Source organism: Camelina sativa, chromosome 20, assembly GCF_030686135.1.
Source record: "Camelina sativa cultivar CO46 ecotype springtype chromosome 20, ASM3068613v1".
In the NCBI taxonomy this organism is placed as follows: domain Eukaryota; kingdom Viridiplantae; phylum Streptophyta; class Magnoliopsida; order Brassicales; family Brassicaceae; genus Camelina; species Camelina sativa.
This window is the reverse complement of record NC_141899.1, coordinates 20,676,760-20,686,900: the sequence shown is the minus strand read 5'-3', so window position 1 is coordinate 20,686,900 and position 10,141 is coordinate 20,676,760. Positions and strand designations below refer to the sequence as shown.

Genomic DNA, 10,141 nt, shown 5'->3' with positions numbered 1-10,141 from the left:
AAAAATAATAAGATGACGATTTTTTAAATTAGTACATATTAATTTTTTGACGATTTAATTCCTATAATTAAATTAAAGAAATGTTGAACAAAAGAAAAATTACCAAAATTGCTGTTAATTAAGTTGTCTTCCTCAAACCTTGTTTGTGATCCAAGAATTACTCATTGCCTTGATATATTATTTACGTTATTTATTATATTATATGTGACTGATATTATTTAGATATAATTTCATAAAATTTATTAAGACGTGTACTGTAAAACAGAAATCTTATATAAAATAGAGTGATAATAATATTTAATTATTCAATGTTGATATATAAAAAGGGAAAATCCCACAAAAAAACCTCAATGTGACACCAGCTCCCAGTTTAAACCTTAGAAGTTTTGCACTTCCACTTTTATACCTCAAAGTAATAATATTGCTACTATAATACCCCATATTGGCTTACACGTTCGTGGCATCACAAAAGTTAACAGAAGTTTTACGGAAATTTTAATTTGTTAACAGAACAGTTAACAGTAGTTAACGTTGTTTGTGTTAATAAAATATTATTTTATATAAATTAGAATAGATAATCTGGAAAACTTTAGGGAAAAAAAAACAATAAATAAATATAAAACACACATAATTCATAGTAAAAAATTCCCAGAACTTGTTTAAAAAAACATATTTTGTCCCAAAATCTAAAATTGACAACACAAAAACCATAAAGTTTTCATCCCAAAACTGAAACTGAAAGACATAAACATTCAAAGAGGAGGTTGATGGTCATTGTTAGACATATCATACACCTTGTCTCCAAACACTTGAAATGGCCGACCTGTGAATGGACTATAAAATGTTCCAACTCCTCTTGAAACATTTTCCACTTTTCTTGTCTTTAAAGGTCGTCCACGCTTCTTGTTTTTTGGTTTGTTGGAGGAGACTGAAGGCTGTGGTGTACTTGAAGAAGCATGAACTGCAGAAGATAATTGATTCGGTTGAAACGGTTGAGAGCTAATTGCAGAAGAAGTTTGATCGATTGTGGTGGATTCAGTGGTTGGTAATGGATGAGAGCTAACAGCTGAATTGGCTCTAGGTTTCCTTGTCTTTGGTTGACGTAGTGGCTGAACCTAATTCACACAAATAAAACAGAGAAAATTTAAAACCAATTATCAAGCATTGGTCAAATAAAAAAGAGAGAGAAAGTACCTCAACTAATGGAAGTTTCCGAGGTCTACCACGTCTGTTTTTTGGTCCCTCCACAACAACAGTTTCATTTTTACAACCACTTTTAATATGACCAGCTTGACCACATTGGCTACAATGTGGTATCCTCCCATGTCTAGTTGATTTTCCTGCATTTTGGAGTGATTCAAAAGGTTCTTTTTTTTCTGTCACGATTCTTTGGTCTACCTCTTGGCTTGCGAATATTAGGGATCCCAATGGGGAGGTTTCCATGTTTTCGTCCACAGTTGCTCACCATTGACATGTTTTATATTATCCACATATGTGTTCTTCAAGTAAGAGGATTGGTAATAATCAGCCACATACTTCTCTGGATTATCTTGATTGTCGTCTAAAACACATACAGCATGTTTGCATGGTATGCCTAACAAACATAGTTAATGAGACTTAGATTAATATCATCAAAAAATTAAACTCAAATTCAGGTTCACAGAAAATACCTGTCAAATCCCATCGGCGACATGCACATTGATGTGTTGCCAAATCAACTGAATAACCAATGTTGAACTCTGTAACTTCATACAAGTATTTGCTGCTGCGTAATGTCTTGCAATACATTACAATACTTCTTATCCTTTCTTGCTTTCTCCAATATAGCAAGTGTGATAGGTGTGAGATGAGAGTCTAACTTGTATGCTTTTAACCACCTGCGAGATATCCTTGTCATAGCTTGTCTTCGTATATCCTCCAACATTGTTATAACAGGCTTTGTTCTGGCCATTTTAATAGTCCTATTGAAAGCTTCTGAGAGATTGTTGTGGACATCAGCACAATGAGATTCTGGGTTGAAAAATGCTCTACACCACCTTCTTGGCTCTATCACAAGCAACGCCTCATATGCAGTAGGATCATATGCATGTACCATCTGCATATTTTTTTCATATTCTCCTTCATGGTAACTGTAAGCAACACCCCAAAACAAGTTTTTATACTCTGACCTGTTGAAAGACTTCTTCCAATTAGCATAAATATGTCTTGCACACATACGATGCTCTGCTTGAGGAAGTTCAGCAGCAACCGCAATAACAAGACCCTGAAATAGTTGTCAAGACATTAAGGTTTAGGAATTGTCAATCAAAATAATTTTCTTAAATAAATTTCCAAAGTAAAACAAAATGTTACCTTCTGTTTATCAGAAATGATGGTAAGATTTTTGCCAATTCCCAAGTTTAAATCCAACTTAAGCTTCTGCAAAAACCAGCCCCAGGTATCTTTATTTTCCCCTGTTACAACTGCCCAAGCTATTGGATACATCTTGTTATCTGCATCTCTACCAATAGCTGCAAGTAAATCACCCTCTAAATCCCACTTCAAAAAGCAACCATCCAAGCCAATCACAGGTCTACAACACTTCTACCAACTCTCCCTAAACTCTTTAAAACAAATGTAGAAACCATTAAACTGTTGTCTACCATTGATGTCAACTGTTAATATCTCAGTAGTGATGTCCTTGTTAGACCTTCTAAGCTCTTTCTCATAATCCCATAGTTTGCCAAATTGTATTGATTGAGCTTCAAGGACTGAATCTAGAGCAATTCGTCTTCCTTTGTAGCACTTTGATATGTTAACAACAATGTCATAGCGTTCCTTGATAATGTCTTTTATCGCTGCAGCTGGTAAGTTAACATTCCTTCTTATCTCTTCTCTAAACAACCCTCCAATCACACCTTGTTTCAACATTGATACCCGACTTGATTTTCCATGATTGTGCTTGTAGTGACATACCTTCACCATCCACTTATTCAATCTAGGCTCCACTGAACAATACACTCTCCAATTGCACTTCTTTGTGCGACAAATGGCAGCTATCCTACTTGCTTCTGACCTGGCCATCTTTATATCATATTGAGTATTCAAAGAATAACGTAATAATTGATCTTTAAACTCCAATCCACTGTTGAATGTTTGAAACAACCAGATATAGGGCTTCGTATTTAAATCTCCATGATACTTCTGATTTCTTTTTTCTCGTTGTGGATTCTTCCATTGCTCCCACTCCTCTTCTGACTCTATTGGAGTATCTGGATAATTTACATCCTCTAAGCCAAACTCTGGATCTGTTTCTTCTTCTTCTTCGTCTTTTTTTTTTTGCATCTTCTTCAGCCAATTTACGCATAGCTTCATCAAACTCTGCAGTTGTCTTTGTACCTTCGTCAAACACTGTCTGAAACCTATCATCATTAGCCCCATTTCCTGCATCTATCACAACGTCATCTCCATCATCGATCTCTGTTTGACCCTTACCTTCATTCTGATTCTCATTCAACATATCAGTTCCACTAACTACTTCTTTTTCATTGTTATCAACCTCTTTCTCAACTACATGTGTTTCATCTTCAGATTCCTCAGGGTCATCTTCTTCCTTTGGCGGCCTGTCATCATCATTACCTGATTCATAATCCATTTCTTCTTCCATCCTCTCATCTTCATCAGCTTCATATCCTTTTTCTCCCATCCCCTCAGCCATTATACTTGTTCCATCAACAGAACCAATCAAATGATCTGGACAACCATGCTCAATAAATACATCAATCTCACCTGTTGATTTTGCAGAAGAATGTAGCTCGGGCATGTCAAAATTTGAGCTATCAAACACATACTGCAACATCTTCATCTCCTCTCTTGCATCTTTGAACCAAATGATACTTATTGGGGCCTTAACACATTCAGACCTACAGCAGTCTTCAAACTTCATCCATCCAACCTCTGCCAATTTCCAGAAGACAATTTTACAACCTAATTCATGAAGATAGTTGTAATCATCTTCTACTTTCTTCATTTCTCCACCATAGTGGATTGTTAGTTTAATCATCTCCTCACTGTATAATAACAAAATGAAAAAAAAAAAGCAGAACATCAATCTCTAGTCTCGTAAAAAGGAAAAAAAAATGAAAACACTTGCAATTTTCATACGAAACCACCCACTCAAACCCAGAAACACGAATTCAATCGATACATTACATCGCAAAAGTCAAAATCAGAAACCCAGAAATCTTTCTAATCAATTGGGAAGATCATAAACAGTAATAATCAACTAAAACTGATAGGCTGAAACAATTCTTACCCCATTTCGATCAGTGGAATGCTATATTCTTTGATTCTCCTTTTCTCTACTCTACGTCTCTCTCTTTCGTCGAGTCTTTTTTTTTTTTATGAACTCCCCCAAAACGATTTGGGGATTTTAGCATTTTTAATAATTGTAGTTTATTTAAAATTTTGTTTTATGTAGTAGTATTAAAAAAAAAAAAAAACAGATGCACGTGGCCAATAAATCGAATAATTAAACTGAGATAACTTTTGTTAACAGTTCTGTTAACAGATTCTGAAATTCTGTTAAATTTTGTGATGTCACGAACATATAAGCTAATTTAGGGTATTATATTAGCAATATTATCATTTTAAGGTATAAAAGTGGAAGTACAAAACCTTCAATGTTTAAACTGGAAGCTGGTGTCACTTTGAGGTTTTTTTGTGGGATTTTCCCTATATAAAAATATTTAAAAATGTGTGTATTTTGTGAATATACGATCGTGTGTTATTATAATTCAAAAATAAAGAAATTATTGTAGAAACTAACAAATCTTGATTTTTATAGTAATTAAAATATAATAATTTTTCTATATTCAAAATGGTTTAAAATTGTAAAAATCTTGATTTACGTGTTTTGGTCAATTTTACTTTTTAAATTGCCAAGAGAATATGTAATTTTTTTATTTTTTGGCGAGATTAGTTCCTATTTACGTTAACTTAGCCCAAAAAAATTATAGAATAAATATTTTTTTTTATAAAAAAACATAGTAAAGAATTGTAAAAATCTCGATTTACATGTTTTGGTCAATCTTACTTTTTAAATTGCCAAGAGAATTTGTAATTTCTTTGTTTTTTGGCGAGATTAGTTCCTATTTACGTTAACTTAGCTAAATTAGTTTTAGTTTTAGTGTTAGTAAACCTTTATAAAAGTTTTAAATTTGACTTTCATTTTCTCTGGTTTACAAAATCATATTCAACCCGAAGATACTGACAGTTTTAAAAATTATTTTATAGTTTTGAAGATTATATATCCTTAATTAAATTAATGAAACATTGAAGAAAACAACCAAAAGTTGGGGATTAATAAAATTGTCTCTCATAATCCTAGCTCTTGATTTTTAGATTCACTGATAAACATGTTTTAAGTACTTATTTGATGTAAGAGTTTATCCAACTTCGATCGTTTTTATGGGTAAAGTTTAATAAATAACTTCGTTAGCAAGATAACATCATGGGCAAAACATTTATTAAATAGAGAAAATGAAATTTCATTCATGACAAAATACAACAACATGTCAAGATCAACCCAAACATGTAACTAAAACAAACATAACTCAAATATAAAGGTTTATTGAAAATTTAAGTAACAAAAACTTAAGATACAATCAAATTCTGATCACCACTGTTTCTTATTCAGATCCAAATCCATATTGGTGTTCTGAATCTTTTCATGAAATCCAACAGATGAAGATCCCATCTCAATCATAGGCATGACACTTGATGTTGTAGCGACATCAATAGGAACTAGGGACGAAGATGATTCATCATCGTTCCTCTTCAGAATCTCCATCCTACGATTAACATCTTTGAGATATTGTTCAATGACAGAACTAAAATCTCGAAGATCACTTTTCGGGAGATGAGAAACCAAAGTTCTGGCACTAAGACAATCAAACATGATGTTTTTCATCTCCAGCTCTTTATTCTCTCTCCATGCCTTCCTCCAAGACTCTGTGGCTTTGGTGATCCTTTGTTTGAGAAAGGTCTCCTGGTTCACCATCTTCTTGGTCTTGTCCATCACCGACATCATCATCCACTGGGACACAACCTTGTCAGCCGCCTCTCTCGATGGCCACACCTCCGGGTTCGACTCGTACGCACTGTTGACGATAACACAGATGGGGACGTCACATAGAGTTGCCAACTCATGAGCTTTCTTCAGAACACCTCTTTTTCTTTTCTTGAATGTTGATTTTCTTGCTGTCTCATTTTCAATGAAAGCCATTTTCACTTTCTTTCTCGTCATTATTTTTTTTTTATTTTTTTATTTTGCTTTTGTTTTTGATATTTGTTATATTTTATGAAGGGACTAGTGCTCCTTATATATATATAATCTGATTGTTTGAGATAAGGAAATTTTATCACAATTAAAAAAAGAAAAGAAAATTTATCACAATTCAAACATATACAAATCTATATCATACCTTGTAAAAGATATCATAATTGGTAATAACTGAATGGAAAGAAATATTTATATTTATAGAAGTAAATTTACTATTCAACTATGGGTAATTGTTTTTACTTTTATTTACTAATTTTTTTCTTTTCTAGTTTACTATCAAGGAGTCTGAATAGATTTTTTTTTCCTGTTAAAATATATTTATTACTACCCACTTTATCAACTATTAATTTTCCTTGATATGCAAAAGTGTGGGTATTAACAAGAACTGACAATCTTATTATATAAAGTTGGGTTTTGAAAGTTAGCCATTAACAAGATTTTGACATGTGTCAAGTTATCAATCTCAGATTTTGACATGTGTAAAAATTAATATTTAATAGGATGAATTTCATTACAACAAAAATAAAATATTTTGTTTTAAAAAAATATTAATAATGTAAGTAGATAATTATCAAAAGTTACAGAATTTATAAAAAATACAAAGTTTTTAAAATAGTTATAAGAAGATTATATATATATATATATATATTAAATTCGAAATTACAATATTATTTAATTATTTTTAATTTTAAGTTATTCAAGAACACTACTTTCAACTTTTTTTAATTGAGAATTTTTTTTAATGGGAAGTTAAATTTTTCTTATTTATTTAAACCAAAATTTTCTTCTACTTTCTCCTTTTTCAGTTGGGAATATGTAAGATTAATATGTTGACCCAAAAAAATAATAATATATGCGTCTACTTTTCTTAATACTGTATTTTTAAACATTTATTGTAGTATTTTTAGATTATTTTATTTAATTTATATTTTCATCTTTGAATTACTTGGGATTCATGTATACCTTGCTTATAATTTTATATTGTTTTTTTAATTATGTCGAATTAATTTTCTTCTAATTTTTCAACCTTGATTGGTTGGTCATAAACTCTTCTTTATTTTGCAAACATAATTATTACCATTATTCATTCAATTCCAAAGGGAGATAACGAGTAGAAGCTTATCAACATAATGAATGGATAAAATAGGCTAATCAAACACAAGCTTACAACAAACATAGATAGATATATTGGAAAACATATATTGTTGTTGATAGATCCATATGAGCTCAAAGACTGTGACACCCTGGTTTGCGGAAAGGTTTAAAAGAATTGATTTTAGCTACATATCACCAAAATGCACTTATTTTTCCGGTCAAGGGTCCTGAGAGAATTTCATGATGGGTGATCTTCCTGGAAGTGATTGTCGGAACTGTGCGAGTGAGAACAAAACACAGAAAAGGATCATTTGTTAATTTGTAGGATCGGCAAACAAGTTTTTAAAGCTTCCCACGTAACAAACCGGCCATCGAAATAGATGTAGGGCCCACTTAGGAAGGTGAGTCTATAGACTGAGAGTGGACATGGGCTCACTAAGCAAGGTGGCGGTTGAGGCGTTACAGAGACAGGGGCTATATCATGGTGTGTCAAAGAAATTTCCACGAATATACTGGGAAATTTAACATTAGTTACTATCAAAAAAAATTTGTGACGTTAGAAAAAAGTTTTTACTTTTAGTGGTTGTCGGAGCAAGCCATTTTGAGATAAAAAAAAGACGTGAACATATTTTCTCCAAACAGGAGGAGGGCAGAGCCGAGATTCTCTCAATGGTGTAAAAGGTTGGACACAAGGTTTTTGACGCAAGGTTATCTCCCCAAGTGAGGAAGGCAGAGCCAAGGTTCTCTCTATGGTGGAGGAGGTTGGACGTAAGGTTCTCTCCATAAGAGATGAGGATGGATCTGCGGTTTTTTCTATGTGATCATACACTATTATGATGATACATCATTGATCAGTATATTATGTAATGCATTTTTTATTCGAAATGTTTTTTTAGACAACAATTTTAGTAATTTAAAAACTATGCAGAAGTGAAAGTAAAATAGTTGGCTTAATGTGTTCAGTTCATACAGACATTTCCTAGGTGGGTGAATATATTTGTAATTCAGAGTATATTTAGATATAAAAAAATATACTTTAAATGGTAACATACATAACTGATTTGTAAATGGATATAAATTAGTGTATTATAACAAAAATAAAATTTATAAATAACGTACAACAAATTTTAATATAATTTATAAAATTTTAAACCCGCACATCGAGCGGGTCCTCATCTAGTTGTATAGAAAACGTGGGTAATAGGGCTGATTTTAATAATTTTTTTTCTTATCCAATCATTATTCTTAATTGGATGCCTTAAAAATCCAATCAAACAGAGGGAAATATATTATTTCGGGGTTAATTTCACTACTAAGACACACATACCTTACATATCTTTAAATATATTTTTAAAAAGTTGTTCAAAAATAAATTAAAAATTAAATTATCTTAAGAGGGCATTTTTTTGTATATGTTAATTAATTTGGAAATGTATATAAGATTTATAAAAACTTGATAATTCATAATGATTTTAAATTTCAACCTGTTGATATAAACTAATATTTAGAAATCCATTAAAATTCAATGTGACAATAAATACTTATGTAAATATTTAGAATAAGTAACAGAAAAAGTTAATTAGTATTTAGAAAATATAAATCTATTCAAAATAATAAGATTTTCCCACCAATTCAACCTTTTCTATTTAGACTTGGATATCTTTCCAAAACTTTAAAAATCAAATATGCCAATAAATAGTATGTAAATCTTCCAAACAGAACATTAAATATTGTTTAGAAATCTATAATAAAAAATAAGATTTACCCACAAATTCAACCTTTTGTATTTTAGAAAACCTTCTGAATTTATCACATTCCAATATAACAATAAATACTTGCGTCAATCTATAGAACAATTTATTTACACATTAGTAGATTCAAGGTTCGTACACTGGGCCAGTCCTAGAATGTATGAGGTCTAAAGCATATTTTATATAATGTGGTTATATATTTTAAAATGTTTACCTGATTTCTTTATTATTATTTTTTTTAAAAGTTTGCACAATTTATAAAGTATATGATTTTTATAACAAAAATTTACCTAGATCGAGTACTTGTATTATATTTTTACTATCAGTTTCCATTTTGTCAAAAGGCTTACAAGATTTTTCCTCTTTTTTTCACGTTCTAGAGAGATAAGTTTCTAAGTCCTAGACTCTCTATATTTAAGGGATTTCGTGTCTCTCCCAAGGTTAACAACTTTCCTAAAATCAAGAGGAAATATTTCATTTAACTTTATTCTTTGTTAAACGAATATTTTCTAATCCCATTAAATCTTCTAAATATCTTCAAGCTTTATTTTTCTTCGTGCTTTAACTCCAAGTAATATCCCAAAACGTGCCTTAAATATATCTTCATAAATCTTCAAAACCGAGACATACAGACAAGATCAACAGGTCTTTGATGCTCTTTTGTAGGACAGAGGCTTGAGCATACATCAGATGCATGTGCCAAGACAGAAGCTTGTGCAAACATATTTTGTACAGCTTCCTAAACTTCATCTTCAACTTGAGCTTGCCCACATACACTTACATTATATTTTTACTATCAGTTTCTATTTTGTTGTCAATAATATTCACTTGTGTTTTTGTTGCTAATTTGTTCAAATAAAAACCGACGATATTAAAAGTGACTAGTTAACAAAGAAAAAATGTAGCGTCCGCGAACTGGTTTTTGGTTGGGGGTATCAATCGACACCATAGGTGGTAGGTGGTATTGCTTGCC

At 31.4% G+C, this 10,141-nt stretch overlaps 2 pseudogenes across 1 annotated transcript; both read right to left on the bottom strand.

Moving 5' to 3' along the window:
- Positions 1-731: 731 nt before the first annotated feature.
- On the bottom strand, positions 732-4,042 carry LOC147919217 (uncharacterized; annotated as a pseudogene).
- Positions 4,043-5,503: 1,461 nt separating this feature from the next.
- On the bottom strand, positions 5,504-6,338 carry LOC104774111 (agamous-like MADS-box protein AGL80 pseudogene; annotated as a pseudogene). Its single transcript, XR_015592438.1, has one exon. The product of XR_015592438.1 is annotated as an agamous-like MADS-box protein AGL80 pseudogene (transcript).
- Between the last annotated feature and the right edge of the window lie 3,803 nt (positions 6,339-10,141).